The sequence below is a fragment of the Pongo pygmaeus genome, chromosome 4 (assembly GCF_028885625.2).
Source record: "Pongo pygmaeus isolate AG05252 chromosome 4, NHGRI_mPonPyg2-v2.0_pri, whole genome shotgun sequence".
NCBI lineage: Eukaryota > Metazoa > Chordata > Mammalia > Primates > Hominidae > Pongo > Pongo pygmaeus.
Genome location: NC_072377.2, coordinates 149,011,183 through 149,021,576, shown reverse-complemented (window position 1 = coordinate 149,021,576; position 10,394 = coordinate 149,011,183). Strand labels below are relative to the sequence as shown.

Here is a 10,394-nt window from a genome sequence, read left to right as displayed (position 1 = left end):
AGAATGACAGTAACCAGAGAAAGGGGACTGACTCTGTGCCTGTGTCTATCTGGGTATCCCTCAGCTCCTTGGTCCTTAACAAAAACTCTGTTAACTCAGTAGTTTCAATTTCAGTCTCCATACAAGGAAACTAAGACCCCAAGAGTTTGAGAAACTTGCCAGAGTTTGTACAATTTGAAAGTGGCAGAGCTGAGATTTGAATACAGATCTTCCAAGGGCCATAACCATGCCAATTAACCATTTTATTCAGTATCCTTGTTAGTAAAATCCTTGCTTCTACTTCAAAACAATATTCAAGTTATAACTTCTCTGAATTTCTTGTTAACCTCTCTTCAGAAGTGTTTGCTTTTTTCTCCTCTCTGAATAATAGTTCTACTTTGTAAATACCTGTATTATTGCACATATTACATTTTGTTATATATCATATTAGCTACTAGGCCATGAGCTCCTTAATATGAGCACAGTGAAGTATCTGTTGTTGTAATACCAGCAAATATGCCAAGGAACAATGTAGAAATTCAATAAAAGACCGTATTATAACTTTTAAGTACCTGGATCTAGCCACACCTGAAGCTAGTCTTGCCAGTGAGCTTTTCATTTATATGATAAACTATATTCTGTGTCATTTTTTAAGCCAATATGAGTCCCTCTTCTCCCATTGCTCTGAGTCTTGCCTCATAATGCTGCATTTAGCAATTTGAAGGCAGAGCAATGTTGCAGATGCACAGTGGCTCCGTGAACCAGGAAGAAAAGTCCACAATCATGGCACAAAGCAACTTCCTAAAAATAAATCACTGCCCCCCGCTTCCACCCTCTGAACAGCCACAGTCTTCCTGGAGTCATAAACTTAACACTATTTACCGATCATGTATTACATGCTGGGCACTTCCACAATTCTTTGTACTTAATCCATAAAAGTAAAGAGAACAAATTCCTTTACAATATCGAGGACAAGGATAATGTAGTACCTTTATATAGCTTTAAAGGAGACCCCATTTTGATTTACACTATATCTTATTCTCATAAATAAATAGGTCACATTATGCAGGATGTTACCTTATTGCCATTTCTAATATAGTCAAAGTAGAGAAAACTTAGAATGAAAACCATTAGGAAAGTTACGTCCTATCTTCTTGTATAATGCCTGTTCTTTACATATTAAATGATTTAAACATATATACCAACTTATCTCCATATAATTTTTTAAGAGAAAGTAAAACAAAAGTTTCTATAAATCACAACTCCAGAAGTATCCCTAAATTGTACCCACTCTTTCCAGTCACTTTCTAAAATGTGACTGAGTAATCATTGTATTTATAAAGCCATTAAATTAAATGCAACAATCCAATTAGCCAAAAAGGAATCACAATAGCTGTATTGTTCTAGTTATCTCATGCTATTATACATTTCCCATGCAATACAGAAATTGTTCAGCATATACCAGCTGGTGACTGAAAATATCAATAATAGAAAATGGTTTCTGTCTGCCAGCATACATTTTGAGGGGATCATTTTTTACCTTTACTAGGCAGAATCTGCTTGTGCTTCCCCAAACTCGGCAACCCCTATACCAAAATGACTTAACTGAGAAATGGTTCCAATGAATTGCGCTGAAGAAAAGTAATCACATCAAACCAGAGACAATCTGGTTTTAAACCTTTTTGGAAAAGTGCAGAAATTGAATTTAGCTTTTACAGAAAGAACAGGAAGAGAGGAAATACAAAAAGGAAGAAGAGAAGAAATACATGCTGGGATACACCTATTACCTTAAAGCAAGATTACAAAATATTTTGGCCATAAACCCTGCTGAACAAGTAGAGAAGCAATTGCTGTCTTTTTGTCCAAGAGTCAGTCACCTTCCCCATGGTAAACTCATTTCATTCAATGGACCCAGTAGGAAACTTGAGTCTTCTACACAAGTGTTTGTTTGGGGTTTTTTGTTGTTGTTTGTTTGTTTTTTGAGACAGAGTCTTGCTCTATTGCCCAGGCTGGAGTGCAGTGGTACTACGATCTCAGTTCACTGCAACCTCCACCTCCTAGGTTCAAGTGATTCTGCTGCCACAGCCTCTTGAGTAGCAGGGACTACAGGCACCTGCCACCACGTCCAGCTAATTTTTTGGTATGTTCAGTAGAGAGGGGGTTTCACCATAGCCAGGCTTGTTTTGAACTCCTGACCTCAAGTGATCTGCCCACCTTGGCCTCCCAAAGTGCTGGGATTATAGGTGTGAGCCACCGCACTCAGTCTTCCAAAAGTTATTTTAACAACACAAACACCATCATGTGAAAAATTTCTGTATATTCATGTGGAAAGCTGCATGAAGCCCTCACTATGTGCCAAGCCAGGAACCTGGCAATGGTGCAGTTATTTCCTCCCTGAACTGCTGGGATGATCATGTATTTAAATGTCATCTAGGATCCTCCTGCTACCAAACAGAAGTATTGCTTTCCACTTATTCTGGGCACTATCACTATCAAAGGGGAATTGAACAACTTAATTCTAGTGGAGGTCGTCATACTACCATGTTTCAAGATTTTATGAGAACATTTGACTGTTTTACTTGCCATTTATTTTGGCAAGATAATTTATGAGATGGCTTCTGAAGTCTATATATTATATTAAACCAAAAAAGAAAGATAGGATCAGGAGGGCCCCATCCAGCTGATCCAATGTTATAGGAATAGTAGTACTACAGCCCAACTGTAGTCCTACATTAAGAGTTGTTGTGAAGTTTGAAAAATAATCAAACGTGAGAAGATAACCACCCCATATCTTTTCTAGGAGCACTGTCTGCCTGACTACCCTCTTCCCAAGAACCTAATTACAAGCAAAGAGGTTTTAAATCAGAACGCAGAAATGACATATGTAAGCTCCAGACCCTTTTGACCTTGCAGTCTCACTGTGATATGCTTACAAGTCTTGGGAAGTATGGAAAGATCTATGAAAGGTCAGTTCTGTAACACAAAGTATTCTAGAATCCCAATTATAGCAAATAACGATCTCATAAATACCTTGGTACTTCAAATTGCAATGTATTTTGCTTCCAATTTGCTGAAGTTTCAATACTGGCTGGAATAATTCTCTCCATTTGGGGAGAAAATAGGTTACAATTGATTAGCCAGATGTGGGAAGAAAACCATTTCATTCCAAGAAAAGTCTGATTTATTGATATTTAAAAAGCGGGAAATCTATTGCCTGTTTGGGGAGTTATTATCTAGTTGCTGGTCAGAGAGCCTAATAGCTCTACCTTGTTTTTTAATAAGTCATTGCTGAATTTGTTGAATATTGTATGATTTTTGGTGCCTGCTGCATAAGAGTGGCTTGATAAATGTTTGATGAATAATCAATGAATGAGCTGAACACATATGTTGAATTGTATCAAGTTGATAACATGGCAGTGCAGGTCTCAGGCACCAGAGTCAGGCTTCACAATTTGTCACCTATGAGACCTTACATAAATTACTTCAACTCTCTGAGCCTCAGTTTACTCATCTGAAGAATAAGGCTGTTAACAGTATTCTCTTCACAGGGCTTTGAAGAAAATTAAGTGAGATAACTAATGTAAAGGATGTTTCATAATTTGCGGCACACTAAGTATTCCATTCAATTATACATCTTTGTTCTACTACAATGCTGACACTATTCCATATAAGGGAAACAAATCAGGGGCTTGCTACATAATTATAATGTTTCCATCCATACACTACACAGCTAATTCTTAGGTCTAGCTGGAATATCACATTAGTAATGACACTGATGTTACAGCTGGATGCATCAGGAAAATGTGTATTCGGTTGTTAGTAATGTCTGCCTCAACACAGGAATGGTGAGTGAGTGACCACAAGCACATACTGTGTCTGGGACATGGTATGTGAACAGGGGATGTTTTTGGAAAAAAGGGAGTCTTTATAGTGCAGTGCTTAAAATTTCACAAATGGACAAGCCCTTCAGGATAAAGATTTACTTGAAAACACATCAAATAAACTTAAATCCAGAACGGGAAAGAATTTGCATTTTGGATTAAACAGGGAGAGGCAGGAAACTCAGTTATATTAAGTCCTTAAAGCCCTAAATCTTCAAGCATTTTACAACTTAGAAAAGCTGAGGACTAATCAAGCAAATTGTATGATTAGACTTGGCCCCCTTCCACTATAGACCTCACTGTGGCAGTTCTTACTGATAAAGAAGAACTTAAACAGAAAAGACTACAGAATTTTTCTCCTCTATGAAAAATTCAAACCGAGCTGAGTGAAACATGACTTAGCAAACTCACAAAGTGCTTATGCATTTTTAAAAGAGGCAGCTCTGCAATGTACCCACACTTCAAATTTTCCGCCTGCTAATGGTTGTGAGCACAATGCACATCATTTACTGCAACAGCTGGGAAAACTGCTTTCCCCTATCTTCTCTGTCAATGATGTAGGAGCCTGCCAGTCTGGGAGCTAGGTGGCCAGATTTAATTTATTGAGGCTGCTGAAAGGCTTTCTTGGTATCCCAGTTGAAAAGTCAATAATGGCCAAATTGATGTTTTTATAATTCTGCTAACCTTGAAAAAGATATTGCATAGTGGAGATTGGGAATAGGCAGGCTATGAGAGCTTCTGAAAAAAGTTTGTCTTCAAGCTTGACAATCATAATTTCTTGCTTGCAGTTGACCTTTTTTACTCATGAGCAGTTGGTCTTGGAGGGACCCAGTGGGGGCTTCTATTGAGAGATGGTTAGTATGGGCAAGAACAGACAGTTAAACTAGCCATGCATCCATCAGAGTCAGTCAGGAACACAGGCACCTCACCAGTTACCTGAACAGGGAGAATTTAACATAAGTATTGGTTAGACAGATACGGGAGAAGTGAAAATGCAAACAGGTAACAGTGAAGAGACAAAGGTAGTGGCTGCAGGAAGTGGCTACCATCCTTAAGTCTGAGGAGACAAGTAAAAGAAGATGCAGTTATTAGAACCTAAAAGCTTAGAGGAGGCATTGTGTGGAGGTTGGACCCAGACATCTGAGGAGGGCATGTGGCCTGCTGGTGCTGATGTCTCTGAAGCAGCCTGGCTCAGGGGATTATAGAGGGGAAAAAAGGGAAGCTGGAACCAACTGCTTTTGGAGTAAACAAAAGCTGGGCTGACGCTGATAGGAGCAAGGAGCAAGCAAGGAATTCTTCCCATGTTTTAGTGTTTCCCTCTAGCACCCCCTATTGACAGAGCCTAACAGAAAGCTGGGCAAAGGAAAAGTGTAGTTAGCCTGTGTGGTTAACCCAAATCCCAGTCCTGGCATCACAAATAGAGTATAAAGGGGCGTGTTTGGAGCTGAGAGACAACACCTGAATAACCAGGACACTCCCTGCAAGGGATGCAAAAGAAATGAAAGACACTCTTGACCTGCAGGAATGTGTGCTCTACTGCATAATCTAGGAAATGAAAATTAAAACAAACAAACAAAAAATCACCTTACTTCAGCTCCTGCCCTGCCAGCCCTTTTCTATATCTCAAGGTTTTGTGTGTGATCTTCCCTTTGCCAGCCACGCATCCTTCTCCTTTCAAGCTAGTCCCAACCTCCTGCCCGTTGCTTTCACAGCACCATAATGTGTAAACACGGGTGGGTTTCTAGGTTTATTGGCTGAATGTCTGTTTTCTGCACTAGACTGTAAGGGATGTGCTTGTTTCCTTCTGAATTCTAGAGTGTGCTCCAGGGCACACACAGATCAGCATGCCAGGGCATATAGTAGCAGATGCTCATTGAATATCTGTATGATAAATGAATGGGGGAGGAAGCCTGCTGTGTATAGAAAGCAAAGTTTAGTTAGAGTGTGTGAATGTGTGTGTGACAGAGTAAACCTTCCACCCAAAAAGAAAAATGGATTGAAAATTCTGACATAAAAAAGACATTAGAATAGAAAATATTTAGGCATATAGCCAGACAGTTAATGTACTTATGACAAAAACATGCTGACCCAGAGAGAAAAATGGCAAAATCTACAGGCCTATCAAGAACTTTTAAAGTGTTTTACATATATATAATATATATAGTGTTATATATTTTATATATAAAGTATACTTGTATATAAAATGTGTGTGTGTGTGTGTATATACATATATATACATATATATATAAATTGACCATCACTCAATAATTTATTAGTATAAACATCCCTAAAGCATTGGACAATTAGGTAAAAATTAACTTTCTTAACCATTCAGCCCATGGTTCCTATTTATATAATTTCCCTATTTGATAATGATCAGGCATACCCTCTCAGCTCCGAGTTTTCACCTGTTAGATTTTAAAGCAATGCAATGATTTGTCTGTCTTGCTCTTTTAAATGTTCCTTGATAACACATTTTTCCATTTTCCAAGTCATTTTTGCTTTTTGCTTGCTTTCTTCCTCATTTTATTTCCTCATCTTAGTCTCAGATGTTTTTGGATAAGATCACACTTGATTATTTCTGCCCAAAACATATTTATTTTCCTACTTCAAGTTCTGCAGCTCATCCTGACCCCTTTTCCTACCTGGTCCTCTTCATCCTAGAGATTTCCTTTTTCATTTTTTTTTTTTCACTGATTTTTTTGTAAATTGGAACAAGTCTCTCAAAGCCTACAGCTCCTCTTAATCAATATCTCGGCATCTTTTGTCTCTTAAAATAAAATGTGTATGTATTAACTACAGAGTTTGTGTGTTCCATTCTTCCAGTAAAGCCTCCTTCTTTCCCTTTCCCTGTTTCATATTGCTCTTAAATGACTGTCAACCATGGTGCTATGCCTTCCCAGAGGGGAACACACGGCCCATATTTGAACAGAGTTCTCCCTACCCTCTGACCACAGTGGGTGATTCAGGTAAGTGCATGAGACTCAGGATGGGTGAATCCAGTCCTCATTGGGACTGTTCTGGTGAAATATGATGGGTCATACATGCTCTATGATTTGGGAGGTTGCCAAGCTAGGGGCATGTGAGCTCAGTGGCCATCTTCCATACCTAATGGGAGGACATTCAGTCAGAAAGAAGCCAAGTGAGACAGGCAAAGCTGGGAAATAGTGAAGAGAGAGACACCTACATCTAGCAGTATTTAAATGGGCTCAATCCCTAGGTTTATAATTTAATCTTTGGTTTAATCTAAGAGAGTAAATTTTATGTTATAACCAGAGTCCTGAACACTACATTAAATTCATGTAAACACACTTACTATCTGTTTAACGTACCCTTTTTATCCTCTGAGCACCTATGAAATTCTAGCACTAATATTGGTCAATGCTTTAGGGGACAGGCACTATGACTATTGCTAAGCTACTTTGTAGATAACCTGTTTCTTCTGTGGAATGGTAGCCACTTTGCTATACCAGTCCCAACACATTTGACTCACACCTCAAAAGATGTGCTATAGCTCCCTTGCTACTTATTGTGCATTGTGATTCCAAAAGTGAATAAGGTAACGGTTAACTCTTCCAAACCAGAAACTTGCTGAAATTCTAATAATAGATACTATTTATTGAGAACTCCTTATGTCTTGTTATTGTGCTCAGCACTTTACATAATTTTGTCTTCACAATAATCCTATTAGTGAATGGTGCATTAGTAATAATCTCATTAGTCATTTAGGATGCTAGTCTTTCCTTTTCATAGAAGAAGAAACTGTAGCTAAAATGGTTAATTATTTGATCCAAAGTTATAAAGTTGACAAGTGGTGAGAATTAAAACTCAGATCTTTTTAAATACAAAGCATCTGCTTTTATTTAGTGGACACAATATTCAAATATGAAAATTTTCTATGAGAGGTATTTAAAAGTATTAACAGAGTGAAAGAGTTTAAATACTGACATTAAACATGACTGCTCCAGTGATTCCAGCCCTTCAATAACTTCTAAAAGTAACCAGCTATTTGAACAACTTAAAAGTCCAGGCTTTCTGAGGTCTTTTATCATTATATTTATATATAAAATTTAACTTCCTTTCCCTCTGCCCATTGGAAATAATTGAAAATGACTACATGAAGGACACAGTGTCAGTGGTGCTCTTCCTGAGGTGTGGGACATTTTGTATCCTTCCACCATTATTCAGTTCTACCAGGGCTGCCTTGGTAGCAATCACCAGTGTGTGAAGTGTGCACTTAATTAGCTCATGAAAAAAAAAAAAACCCTAGCTAGTGAACTAAGATATAATATTTGCTAATATTGCTTAATGAATACTCAACAACCAACTAGTATATGATATCTCCTCCAACAGGGAAAAAACATATGGCTGGGCGGGCTGGCTCACACCTGAATCCCAGCACTTTGGCAGGCCAAGGCAAGAGGATCACCTGAGGTCGGGAGTTCGAGACCAGCCTGACCAACATGGTGAAATCCCATCTCTACTAATAATACAAAAATTAGCCAGGCGTGGTGGCAGACACCTGTAATCCCAGCTACTTGGGAGGCTGAGACTGGAGAATCACTTGAACCTGGGAGCCGGAGGTTGAAGTGACCAGAGATTGTGCCATTGCACTCCAGCCTGGGTGACAAGAGTAACTGGTCTACAACAATCTATAGTTTATTGGCAAATGCAAACTTAAACTTCTATTAATCCTCCTGGCAAAAAAAAAAAAAAAAAAAAAAAAAGTTAAATTCAGAGCAATTGTTCAAGAGCTACAGAACCTTGTGAATTTTATGAGAAACGCAGGTGGAAAATAACTATCTTAAAACATTTATGAGTCATAAACTACTTGGAAGGGAGTGAGGGTTGACCAGAAAATGTAGAATGCATGAGAAGCATGTCCATGATAAGGCCAATCAGGATGCTCATGCAGAAGCTCAGTGCTGGCAGACTCACACTACCACAGCAGTGGTTTGAAAAGAGAATCGTGTGAGACCCGGAAGAGACCTGAGAGGCCACGAGTGCCCTCATTTTTACAATGAGGAAACACAGCCTGGAGAAAGAAAGGGTGTCAGGTATACAGTTGGGAAGGTGCAAAGCCACATGGACAGAAGGTAAATACAGCAAAACCAGCTGGATAGTGTTTCACATCTGGACAGTCTATCATCTGGGAAAAGGAATTAAAAAGCTCTGAAGAAGAGTCCATTGTTGATTACAGTGAAGATAAACACAGGACAGGGTACTTCGGAGAAAGAAGATTCCTGAAATATGATCACATGCCTAATGTCCAGAAAGGGGAGAGAGAGAGAAAGAGAGAGAGAGAGAAAGAGAGAGAGTGAGAGAGAGAGAGAGGGAGAGAGAGACTATGTATGTGATAAGACTGATCTACATTTATCAAACACCTATCGTATGCCAGACATTTTACTTGTATTATTTCATTGAATCCTTGTAATCAGCAAAGGGAGATAAAAGTTACAATGCGTAATCTCTACTTCTTAGGGCAAATAGGTAGCTAGAGAAGAACAAATGTTCCCAGGTGCCAGAAAGGGTAACCTTCCATCACAGGGATTTACTCATAATCAAGATCTAAAAGACTTTCTTTTTAAACTACATATATTTTTGGGAGAAGAATAAATCTCAGACATCTCAGTGTGAATTAGTTTATCACAGTACTTGGGCCCAACAGAGAAGGAAACCTGGAAACTCACATTAGTGAACAATGCCTAACAAGTGGCAGCAGAGGAGGAGGAGGAGGAGGAGGAGGAGGAGGAGGAGGAGGAGGAGGGGAAGGGGAAGGGGAAGGGGAAGGAGAAGGAGAAGGAGAAGAAGAAGAGGAGGAAGAGGAAGAGGAAGAGGAGGAGGAGGGGGAAGAGGAAGAGGAAGAAGAGGAGGAGGAAGAAGAGGAGGAGAAGGAGGAGGATGAGGAGGAGGAGGAGGAGGAGGAGGAGGAGGAGGAGGAGGAGGAAGAGGAACTTGCTGGATTAATGAACCGTGAGCACCCATCACACGTCATGTGTGATAGTAAGTGCTTTACAAACATTTTATCTTATTCTAATAACACTCTAAGTCAGGGCACTATTGACATTTGGGCAGAATCGTTCCTTGTGGGGGCCATCCTGTGCATTGTAGGATGTATGGCAACATCTGTGGCCTCTATTCATTTATTGCCATTAGTACCTCCCCTCCTCAGTTGAGGCTACTAAAAATGTCTCCAGATATTGCCAGCTGTCCCCTAGGGGTAAAATTGCCTCCAGCTAAGAACTGTTGCTTTCAAATACATATTCCTATTTTATTGATGAGGAAACTGAATTTCATAAAATTTTACTAATTTGCTCATGGCTCAGAAAAGTAGTAAAAGGCAAAAGTAGGATTTAATTTGGTAGATCCAACTTCAAGATTAGTGCCTGTTCCATCACTTATATTGTAATGCTCCAGAAAAATGGTGCCTTTCTGACAGGAATGTACTGGGCAAAGACCCAGCCATTATATTCACAATAACTTCCAAAAGAAGCCCAGTGAAAGTAGATGGAGGAAATTGAGCTGTCATTTCAC

At 39.2% G+C, this 10,394-nt stretch overlaps 1 protein-coding gene across 4 annotated transcripts in view; it reads right to left on the bottom strand.

Annotated features, from left to right (window-relative positions):
- The window catches only part of KCTD16 (potassium channel tetramerization domain containing 16), a 325,798-nt gene that overhangs the window by 12,526 nt on the left and 302,878 nt on the right, over positions 1-10,394 (bottom strand). The window lies entirely within an intron of this gene.